Source organism: Bombus affinis, chromosome 6 (genome assembly GCF_024516045.1).
Source record: "Bombus affinis isolate iyBomAffi1 chromosome 6, iyBomAffi1.2, whole genome shotgun sequence".
In the NCBI taxonomy this organism is placed as follows: domain Eukaryota; kingdom Metazoa; phylum Arthropoda; class Insecta; order Hymenoptera; family Apidae; genus Bombus; species Bombus affinis.
Window position 1 is genome coordinate 3,730,657 of NC_066349.1, and position 10,898 is coordinate 3,741,554.

General features: G+C 34.6%; 2 protein-coding genes across 3 annotated transcripts in view; both read right to left on the reverse strand.

Moving 5' to 3' along the window:
* LOC126917960 (SKI family transcriptional corepressor 2) overlaps window positions 1-2,218 on the reverse strand; it is a 31,752-nt gene extending 29,534 nt beyond the window's left edge. For both annotated transcript variants that reach the window (XM_050725446.1, XM_050725445.1), the window contains exon 1: window positions 1,743-2,218. The gene's annotated coding sequence lies outside the window, so the exon portion shown is untranslated. The remainder of the gene's footprint in view (window positions 1-1,742) is intronic.
* The window catches only part of LOC126917958 (furin-like protease 2), a 567,776-nt gene that overhangs the window by 78,916 nt on the left and 477,962 nt on the right, over window positions 1-10,898 (reverse strand). The gene's annotated exons all lie outside the window — the stretch shown is intronic.

Sequence of the window (10,898 nt, forward strand, 5' to 3'; positions counted from 1 at the left end):
TTGCTCCCAGATGCTTGTAATATCGGCGAAACTTTTTCCCTGGGTCACCTGAGCCCCGAAGGCGTTCAACTAATATTAATTCGGACCCTCTAAAACAGGTTGTTGTTTTCAAGATCTTTCGCGAGTTAAATCCAAAGCGATGCACGGCTAATCTCTGGGCAAACAGTTTATGGTGTTTGCTTGGCTATGCAACGTACTATGGGGAAACCAAGCCCCCTTTCTGCTGGATGTAAGCCCTCGATGTCCCGCGGGACCAGTTTACCCCCGTCTCGTGAATCGGCTATCAATTTACTTAGAAACAGCCGTGAAGTGTCAAGCTACAGATTTTTATAGCGCTTTGCGTATTCTTTGAGTTGGTTAGAATCGTTGTTAAAGGAAAACAAAAAGATCGAAATTTTACAATAACGTATAGTTGGTATAAATTTATTTAAAAACTGCCTTGAAAGTGTTCAGCTGCAAATTTTTATAGCGCTTTGAGTATCCTTTGAGTTGAGTCTTATTTAACGATTACCAGTATCATATTTGATAAGTAGTGTTTATATAGAGAATGAGATTTTGATTTTTCATATTTTGTGTTAATGATGCTTTTGATTTAGTTTGAAAGTATTGAATGTTAGAAGGTACAATCTTTTTACTTCCAATTTATAAAAAGTATCTAAAATATAATGAAAATAAAATAGTTTGAAATACAAATCATATTTTAATCCCCATAGGCGTTGATATTAGTTTTGCCAATAGCATTTACATATTTTGAATAATTGCGAAAAATGAGAAATTAAAACCCGACAGCTTTGGTTTGATTAATCATTTCCACATTTCCAAACGTATGTATCTCGCCTGTTTCTTATGACAATTTTAGTAAATCAATTTAGTTAGACTTCTCTAAAAGTCATAGAAAAGGTACATGTTTTACCAAACTTTGGAAGAGTTTGACTTAATTGGTTCTAAAAGAAATTGTCAAATATTCTTCACATTTGTAGAAATATTTTTTTTATGGGTTTTGTAGGAATTTAACTAAATTGGTTTGTAAAAATCGTTATAGGAAACACGCGAGGTTTGCGAATTTAAAAATTATTAAATAAACCAAAGCTAACCGGTTTTAGTTTTTAATTTTTAGTTTCCCGTTTTGTAATTTGAGAAAAATTTGATAATTTTCGTTAACTAATTCACGCACTCTGTCAAAACCGACAAATATCCACAAATCCGAGCCAAATACAAATCAACCCAACGAAACTCCATTCAAAGCACGTGCATCTCACACTTGAGTCTGCACAATCAACTCCTTCCACACTATCACCAATCTCACATATCTAAAATGCGGATATTCATGCAAATTCATATTTTTATGAATTTAAAGTAGATTTATTTTACTTGTTAAATATTGTAATGAATATCACAATTTGGATTTTATACATTTTTGCATTCTATGTGCATTCTGTGCGCTATTGAACTTTTAATTTTACAGTGGCCCGCGAATATTCCTATTCCAATTGCACTCTTGTATCAGTAATTAAAAGAATTTCTCATACTACAAGGAAAACCTTGACATAAGATCGAAACGAAGAATCACGCACATCAATAATGATTCTATTATATTTTTTTGAAACCGGAGATATTCTTTTTATAATAAAAAGATCACGCATGGAAAATAATAGAATTATATTTCTCATAAACGTATAAAAATTTACAGTCTATTAACATGTACTTCTGTCCACTAAAAACTCAATCAATTAAAGAAATACCTGTTTAATCAAGCCTTCCAAATCTCTTCCTTCGCCGATCACTGATCCTGAGTCACGTATAATCCGGCCACGAAAATCCCGCAATCGAAAATCAACCCTCTTTACCTATTTCTCTCTCTTGCAATTTGTCAAACCGTTGTATTTCGAAATATCGCGTTCACACGAATCTACATAACAATTTCTTTCTAACTTACTGATATGCGTTTCTTCATAGTAACTAAATCTACTAATATGTTTCTGACCAGCTCGTCAAACCATAAGGGAATATAAGTTTCACGATAAAACGCAACGTCGCGGAAGATCGAAGAAGTCTTTAGGGATCACCACGAAAATTTCCTAGGATCGTTCCTGCAATAATTCGATCTGTAGAAAATATTTCTCTTTTCACCTCGCTGAACCACGAAGAAACGGAGATCCCACGAAAAAGTGGAACGGACGCGGAAGATCAAGGAGCGCGTTAGGGATGACTACGAGCGACTGTCCGCGTCCAGCATTTCGCTACACTTTCCGAAACGTTCTCGTCGTCTCTTTCCTTCGCTGTAACTTGTTCCTTCGTCGCACGTAGAGAAAAGAGAGAAAGATACAAGGGTAGGTTGAACGTAAAAGACAGAGATAGAAGAGGGTAGCGAAGAACCGCCCCCGAATGAGCTCGTCGCGTAACAACCAACCCCATAGCGACGATAACGGGGATGAAGGCGGAGCTTGGGGTAACTTGGCCGACGGGGGTGGCTGGCTCGCCTCAGGGGTAACTACAAACACGTACTTACCGAACATTATGATCATACTCGAACTCGAGCCACGCACACAGAAAGGACTTCCGAATGAGTGAGGGAGACATGATAAACGTGCACTCAAGGAGACTGTGTTTTCCAAAATGATATTTATTCTTTTTAAAATTCTTTTTAAAAATGATCGAACGAGATTTGTGTTGGAATAGTTTTTCTGATTTTTTGCGAGAGTTATAATTTTGAAAAAATTTGGTTTTGTGATTATTAAACTGCAAACGTTTATACATTTATGAGTAGCATTGAAAACGCAAAAATACGCAGTATATACATGTAGTATACGAAAGTGTGTATGTAAAATACCTAAAATTCAGTGCTCGTTGTAATATTTGATATGTAAAGCAATTTTATATTTTTGTTACGTTTTTTTAACTAACTTCATAGAAGTATAAACTCGCATTAAACCGACTCGCATTACTGACCGCGGTAGGAAATTTAAAAGCTCAAAAATATACAGAAATATGTGAAATATCTAAAATAAAATACTCGTTATAATATTCAATGCATGTCCATTAAGATACGAAATTACATAAATATCCATGGTTTAATTGCGTAAAAGTCTCTATCTTCAAAAATAAATACGAAAATCGTATTTCTTTTGGTGCTCTCAGATGCCCGTATGTAGAGCACGAGCAACCTTTCACGCTTAGTCGGAGCAACCATAACGGAATATCATTTTTTAACCATCGACTATACCCAGTGTGTTCACAGTAACGTCACTGGTGACATTAATAAAATAATGCAGTCACGGATTTCAGGACACTCGAATGCACGGGGCTGGTTGAGAGAAACCAGGGGGATGTGAAACTGAGACGCGACCTTATGTTCGTATATCGTCGCTCTCGTCTCTCTTTCTAGGCGTGTCGAGAGTGAAAGGACGCGTGTCAGAGCGAGAAGGAATAATATAATTGGCAGGGGTCCGCAACAATATTTATTACACGTAGGGGTAGGAAAAATTCTAATGACCAACTGGGGTATAAACTGCACCAGCCTCTTTGCGGTTCGTTAAACGATATTTCGTTAGAGGGACTACGCCAGTTACTTGCAAAGATGCGCACTGACCTTTCTTCTATTCTTTTCCGTATTTCTTGTTTTTCTTTTTATTCAGTTTTTGATACATACTTATACAGTGGCTCGATAAAGTATTCGTACACTTATCACGGAAAACTGTCATGTGTGCACTGTGCATATTACGTGGAACATTTTGAAATTTCATTAGCATTATAACGAGACGCGACTGTCATGATTGCATTAGCAAAATTTGAAGCCAGTCTGAACATGTATATAGAAGTTATATTAGGTGAAAAATTGATATGCTGTATAAATAGCATATAATAAATGTTAAAGATAGACTGAATACTGAGAGTTATTAATATTGCGGCTAATTAATCGTTTAAATGCTTTTGTCATGTGTGCGAAAAACGTATATACTTGCATTAAATAAGGTAAATGTTGAATAAGTGCAGGAAAATCGGGACCCAAGCCGGGAATCTATACAAACATTTTCTCATACTTTAGATATTTTATATATTTTTGCACAACACATTCGTTCTGTGGATTTTCGCATTTTCATAAAAATTCGTAATCTACCACTCTACAATCATAAATTTTCATTCTCTTAGGTCGCTAATAACCCGTGAAAACGATTCTTACGGCTTTAAATAATGGAGAAAGGAAAGTACAGTGGCAAATCAAACGTGTAGCTATAATTACGCACCAACAGTGCAGTCTATAAACCACCATTAACGCTTTGTATCCTTAAAAACGTATCCGAGCAACAGCGAATTACTCACGACTACCACTTATCTTCGGTATCGCGATTGGTTTTTAACAGCATTCAGCCGGATTTGATCGGTATCGTGAAACCCTCTGAAAGCCTCGTGTCTCGTACAAATCAGCCGCACGTTTAGCTGGTACAAGAAGCTGGCTTTAATACCCGACACACAGCCTCATCAAAGCGATCCTTTCAGTACCGATAGGCCACCAAGGGCTACAGTTAACCGTTCCATCTTCTTTTGTCCGGGACCTAGTTTGTGGTAGACTAGCCTCTACACGTTTACCAATAAGTATCTATGTTTCACCAAACAGAAGATTAATTCAGTATAGTTTCATCGTCTGTGAAAGATATTTGTACATATAATTGAGCGATTAACCCTCCTTTGACGTTTTATGTTAAAGTCTTGCTTTAGTTTCGAGATGAATATTGACAAAAATTTGAATATTTCACGACCCAAGGATCAACGGAAGGAAAGTTTCGAAATTATAAAGTTTCCATATTTGAGCGTCCCAGAAGCCAAATTGATTGATCATTAATCGATACTAAAAATACTAAAAATGAGCAAAAGGAAAAAGAAAGAGAAACGAATAAATATCAAGATTACAAAATCACCGTCTCTGCGTTAAAAAACAAAAGTCTGCATTTTTCTCCGATAAACTCTTCGAAAGTCTAAGATCTTTAAGAAGGCAATTCTAAAAATATAGTAATGCTACGTCATCCACAATTTTGTTCTCGTCTACTTGTACGTCGTACTTGCGATACGGCATTAGCATAACGAGTTTCGATTTCGAGATCGTTTGTTCGGAGGTGACGATGCGTGACTAATTTCTGCACGAGGGTTGCACGACGTCACGAGACGCGCAGGTTTCATAGTCAAAACGCCTTGTTACATATGGGAAACGTCGACGACTAGAGACACCATTTCAACCGTGTAACCGTGCAAGTATCGCTGCGGGCACACTGGCATACTGCACAGTCAATTAGTTTAATAGGCCAACAGTTGTTACACGACTAGAGAAAGCAAGGGTGTCCCCACGTCCACTGTCACGCCCCTGAAGAATCCTATTACCGCCAATTGATCGATTTATCCGCGAAATCCCTTGCATTCTCTTTGATTTCTTCACTTTCGCTTGTAATCAGAAACTAAGAACAATAGTTATTTCTTAAATTTTTACGCAAAAAGTTATTGAACAAAAATTAATTTCTATTTAATTTCATTATCGATAATGATTACCAACAAACGAAGAATTTTCCGACCGCCGATAGCCGTTGCCCGTGGTTAAAGTAATTTCTGTCATCCATAACGGCTACCAGTAACCGACAAAATTTTGGTGATTCTTAACCAAAATCATTTGAATCAAGATGTCAATTCTGCAACTCTTGAAATTTTCTATATAACCCTTATAAATTATATATATATATATATATATAATATAAATAAAAATATATAAATTATTTATATTATATATATATTTAGTTATATAAATATATATAATATAAATAAATTATATATAATATAAATATCCCTGATTAAGGTACATCTCCGCAAGATAAAAAATGTCTCTCGTATATTCATATATTTTCATCTTACAAATCGAAAAAGCCAAATCCAACAAATTCCATGAGGTCGAGAAAATAGAGAGGAATCTCTGCAACATGGAACTAACGCGAAAGGTCTACAGCATACGATAGAATACGTCTTAACAGGAAGCGAGATTTTAATTAAAGGGGAGACAGCAGAGGTTCGTTGCGCGCAAAGCGTTATGCATAATGTTATTCGGCGTATCTACTGTAATAAGTGTAATCCGCGCACCCCCGATCCTCTCGACACTAATAGTCCACGGATAATACAGATTATAACCCCCTTCCGTTCCTTCCCAATGAAACTACCCTTCGAGCTTGAAAGCCAAACCTGCTTGTCTGAACTGAACGTGTTTGCTGCTCGAATAGCAATCTGAAACAATTCCGAAGCAATCGTATAAGGTATCGTCGTGGTCAGCACTCTTCCTCCTCTGAAATCGATTCGCGATTATTCGTCTGTTTCCACGATCGCAAATTTCTCTCTCTTCCGTGGCCAGATTGCATATAGTGATTATGGTTTTCGAGATGATACTTTCTTTGTCTTACTTTCTTTTTTCATTTTTTGATAGATAGAAATTTTGTTCTTTTCTTTTATATTAATATTGATGGCGGTAAAAATTCGTTATATCTTACAGAGTAGGGTACGATTATTGGAGTCAAAATGATGTCCGGGTTAAACTAATCCAAGAAATTGATAATTCTAACGACGAATTAACTCGCCTTCTTGGATTCCATTTCTTTAGTTGTGTTTGTGAAAATATGAATGTGTACAAAGGTCGTTGCACGTAATAGATATTTCAAATAATATCTATGTAAATCTAACTTAAATGGCGCTAATAAATAATGTAAGTGTGCGTGTTAATATCTTGACTAATTTAAACTATTAGCAGTTTACTAATTATGGTTAGGTTACTTATAATTGCGTAATTTGAAAATATCCAATTCGGAAAGGTGTGTAATAGGAGAACACAGGGAGGCAACCCTCGGTTAAGTGTTAACTGTGCCAACAAACCCTGTTCCTTTCGCAACCCCTTACAACGTGGCAAAATACACGATGACCCTTTCCACCCTATGAACACTCGAACCTCAAGAGAGCTCGCCACTCAAACGATCGTAAACAAACTTCTGATCTCGTTTTAAACGTTTTCCACGCGTGCGAATCAACCGTCGACTAGCGAATCACTGCAAACATTTCCTTCTTCTTAAAATATAAACTTTATATCCGCACAACAGGTTTCTTCCTTTTCGGGCTTGTTAAAAAAAGCATTTATATGGAAAATCTGTTTCATTTCGATTAAAGAATATTAAAGAAAAAGGTATAGGATATGTATCAGGTTGTTCGAAAAGTATGTAACAAAATTTAAGGAAAAGTACATAAAAAAATGTCAAATGAAGATAACAATATTTTATAGAAGAGGAAAGAGAAGACTTCGCATTTAACGTTAATATTTATTTTTAGTAATTTAAATTTTACTTATATTTCAATCTAAATTTTTTAAAACGTAGTATTGTATGAAATACGACGAAAGCACAATAGAAAAACTGAAAATATCTTTTAAACGAATCACATATTTTCACATACAAGTACTTCAGTGTTTTTTTCTAGAAAAAAAAGACTCATCGATAATTTGGTATATAAAAAAAATCTCTGAGAAATTAGAGTTATTAGAAATGAACTTCTTTTATTTGTATCTATTATGATAATAATAGTTTTTTAAATTATTTATTAGTAGAAGGTTTGTGAATTTATGAGTAGAAACCAGCAATATCTTTGCAGTATGATAACAAAAAATTAAGCTCCGTAGTTTAAACTGCATGATACTGGGCTATTGATCTGATCTAATGCATACCAAATTTTGTAAAAAGTAATTTCATGTGAAGGCCATAGTGTGCTCATCACTGATATAACATCTCTACACGACAATTGACGTAAGTTCATTCATGTTCTCATTTAATCATTCATAACAGTCATTAAACTAAATATAATAATAGAGTACGATAAATTTCATAATAATTTAATAAATACTGTAATTGCATTTGCTACGTGCACGTTTTATCATAATTGAAAGTAATATAGGATAGAAAGAGAGTTTGGGAAAATAGTTAGCCGCAACTAGGCTAGGTATTTACTATTTCAAGGTTTTGTTCGTGGTTGCTCGTAAAGGCTATAATAGGTATCGTCTACAATAGAATATAACCATCGGTGGTAAATTATGTGGGGCACGTGTCCTGGCATAAGTATAAAGAGATTGAGCCAAGCTTTTGTTCGACCCGTTTTCGACCACGTCTCGAAAACGTGTCGAGTTGAGGCATGGACATAAACGTCTCAATAATGGCTTTATTATGCGCTCATTTATACACGTTTTCGGAGAAATATCAAATAAATATGCCTGTCAGGGGAATTTGTTATTTTCTTTTACAATACATATGTATTATAGGTTTATTTGAATATTTTGTTAATGCTCTTTGGATTCTTTGAATTTGCTTAATATCTTTTTATTTTATTCTTTTTTTTAGTATGTAACATGTATAAATTGACGTGTATTATATGTCATTAGAATAATATTAATTTGTGAAATTAAAAAACTTTTATTTCTTTTTTGTCATAAATACAAAACTTTGTAGAGTATTATACTAGATATGAAAATTGATAGAAATATTTAATATAAAAAAAAATGTTTTTTTGTACATTATGTTGAAACAGATTTTGAAATATAAATTATACTTTACAAACGCTTTCCGGAAACATTCATTTTATTAAAAATAATATATGGTATAATTTTCGATACCCATAATATTTAGAAATTAAATATATGAAGCTCTTCGTTAACTTCTAATCAATATGACGCTACAGAGTTTTTCTATTCATTGTCTCAAATTGATTGATATTGATACGATTGTCTCCTGTCCTTTTTTTCCAATATTCTTTGTCATATGATGATACATTTTCATGTTATGGAGTTACCTGCCGTTTAAAACGAGGGCAACTGTTAATAATGTTGAGAATTTGAATATAATATATATTTAATTTATTGCTGATATAAGATAATTTACCACCAGTTGTATATAATACTTCTGAATTTATCGACCGAAGGAAAAATTGCATCATATTGATAGAGTGTAGGTAATTCAGACTTCGTTTGCGATCAGTCAATTTAAAAAAAAAATGGTACGTACATTAGTGACACTGATTAAGAACAGAGTGACATGTAATGCTTTTTCGTGTCCAACATTTTAGGGGTTACCTGACTCTTTTACCAGTTTTATGTCAAATGCGACATTACCGATTTAGTGGTTTGAATTAAAACTAGTCTTGTATGGTACGCATCCCACGATATTTTTACGATATTACACGGCGTCCCACGACGAGTTATCAGTTTATAGCTTAATTGTTATAAATTAATAGTATAGATGTTGTAAATTGATTGTTTAAACTTTATAAATTAATGGCTTAAGTGTTATAAATTATTAGCGTGAATATTATAAATTAATAATTAAATAGTTAAGTTGTGCTGTACAGTCAATACATTGACTAATTTTGTTAATGGTGATACCTGTTTGGTCGGTAAGTACCATAGAAGCTAGTTTACCGCATATTGGTAAATACCTATTATATCTAACGATAACTTAATGGTGACATTTGCATAATACATTTGTACTCACAAATTAAACACATCAATTACATTTATTTTATATTTTAAAATTTAATGGTATTTTAAATAAATTGAATTAAAAAAAATTATTTTACATTCGTAGACTTTCATGCTTTATCGAGTTCAGTCGATAAGTACCATAAGACGTAAGTGATTTGTTCTTAGTACTTGGTCAAGAAATGTATCTACAATAACACGTACTTAGTTTCCTAATTATGAAGTTTGTTAAGAATGTACGCATTAGGGGTTAATAAAAGTACAAAATAAATGTTTTTAAAAATATTGTACATATTTTTTCTGTGTCCTCTACGCTGACTACATATTTGACGTAAAATTTGACAGTGTATCTCGAACCAGGAACAGCATCATAACCATCTTTTACCGGCCGAATTAACAAGATAAAGGAATAACATTTCCACAATTGTTACAGGAATGTTTTTACACATTCTCATAACGATAACCTGAGAAATATGTTTTTCGAGTTTTGAAACAAGTGTGTTATTTGTAGAAAGAAAGACCAATCGGAACTGTGCGTTCCTTGTAATTGTCTACATTACTACATTATCTTCGACATCTCTTCTTTGCCATCAATGAACACAGATCTGGTAAGATAAATCGGAAGAGGTCTAGATCGTTTATTGCAAGGTGATAATGACTGTTTTGACAGCGGCTCGCGCTTCGACCATCATAAACCGTTCTGAATGATGCCTCTTCCAGCCCCATTGTCGTCGACACCGATTGGAATCAATATTTACACTCAAGCCCGTGTAAGCCATGGATTACCAGAGGCTCAACCGATCCTTCCAACCCTTTCTCGATTGAGTCAGCACAGTCAGCGACCGTTCACTGAGAAATTTTGCTTGAAAAGGGTCCCGTACACGCTTTCGTTGTTAAACAGTCTTTTTCGAAGCAACTCAAAACTGTATCCTCGGTTGAGGCCAGTTTGAACGATATATCAAGTAGTCTTTTTCAAAAGTACTCAAAACGATCAAAGGCCACTGCTATGCTTTTGAACGATTTTTCACGCCTTTGAAAAGGGGTCCTCAATCCAGAAGTTAGGTTAAGTCCTCTCATTGTTGGGTATTTATACGGGCCGAGCATCGAACAATACGAAATTTCGTCGATCGTTATTGTAGCGTGTTCAACTGGATGACGATCGCGATGCATCGGTGCACGCGCGTGAAAGCTGCCCTATTCGAGCCGTGGATAATTCGGAATTGGATTATCGCGGCCGATCTGGGAATCCACGATCGTTCTTTAATCAAATAGATGTAAGGTAGGGAGAATGATACTGGTTTGTTTCTTTCTAGTGGGAAGATAGAAACAGAGATTTTTGGAATTTGTATTTGAAGCTGTCTCG